The sequence below is a fragment of the Panthera pardus genome, unplaced genomic scaffold, assembly GCF_024362965.1.
Source record: "Panthera pardus isolate Hobbes unplaced genomic scaffold, ASM2436296v1 HiC_scaffold_2, whole genome shotgun sequence".
Taxonomy (NCBI): Eukaryota; Metazoa; Chordata; class Mammalia; order Carnivora; family Felidae; genus Panthera; species Panthera pardus.
This window is the reverse complement of record NW_026526765.1, coordinates 15,968,601-15,969,661: the sequence shown is the minus strand read 5'-3', so window position 1 is coordinate 15,969,661 and position 1,061 is coordinate 15,968,601. Positions and strand designations below refer to the sequence as shown.

Genomic DNA, 1,061 nt, shown 5'->3' with positions numbered 1-1,061 from the left:
TTGTATATCCAAACTGTAGTGTTCCTAAAGGAAAGAGAAAATATTTTTTTTCTTTTTTGGATTTTTATTTTTTATTGAAATAAAATTAAATACAGTGTTATATTAGTTTCAGGTGTATAATAAAGTGATTCAACAATTCTATACATTACTCAGCACCCCTCAAGATAAGTGTATTCTTAATGTTTATTTCACCCATCCCTCCACCCACCTCCCCTCTGGCAACATCCATTTTGTTCTCTGTATTTGAATCTGTTCTTTTGTTTGTCTTTTTTTTTTTCTTTGTTCATTTGTTTTCTTTCTTCATTTGTTCTTTCTTCCCAGTATGAGTGATGTCATATGGTATTTATCTTTCTCTCTCTTATTTCTCTTAGCACTATACCCTCTAGAAGACAATATCTATTTTTCATTGTATGTTACTACAAACAGGTGTGCCTTGTATATAGGCAGCTAGGCACAAGTCAATAAAAAATACACAAAATACTTTTTAGTAGCTTCATTGTAATTCTTTGCGTGCACATGCTATGAAGGATTTAGCTGGTCACTTTTGATTTACACATTTGGTCTTTTAATCTCCACTACTATGAATATCTTTGTGTTTAAATTGTTGCAGAATTGTTCAAAATCTTCTGTGGAGAAATTTCTATAATTGTTGAAAGCATACACCCATTTAAAATGTTGAAGCATACTGTCTGTCTAGTACTATTACTTAAAAAGACTTTTCCACTATTGCTTTCATAGTGGTACTATTTCCCTCACTTTTAACTACATGTGATGTGTTTTGTTACATTTAAGTTATAGTTACTAGCTAAAATTTAATCCTACCAAAATTGTAGTACGCTTGCTTCGTACTAGTAAATTCCAAATTTCAGGAGCTTACCACAGTTGATTTTCTTACTTACCAGAAGTCTTTAAGAGCAGTGAGGGCCTCTATTCCCATAGTCATTCAGAGATTAGTTCTTTCCATGGTGTGGCTCAGCCTTCTTCTAGGACTTCAATGTTTTCTCTGTCCATCCAGCAGATAGGTTGAACAAACGGAGAATTAATCACAAGGCATAAGCATG

The 1,061-nt window shown here is 32.8% G+C and overlaps 1 protein-coding gene across 7 annotated transcripts in view; it reads left to right on the top strand.

Moving 5' to 3' along the window:
• Nucleotides 1-1,061, top strand: part of CDH18 (cadherin 18) — a 992,712-nt gene that overhangs the window by 618,339 nt on the left and 373,312 nt on the right. The window lies entirely within an intron of this gene.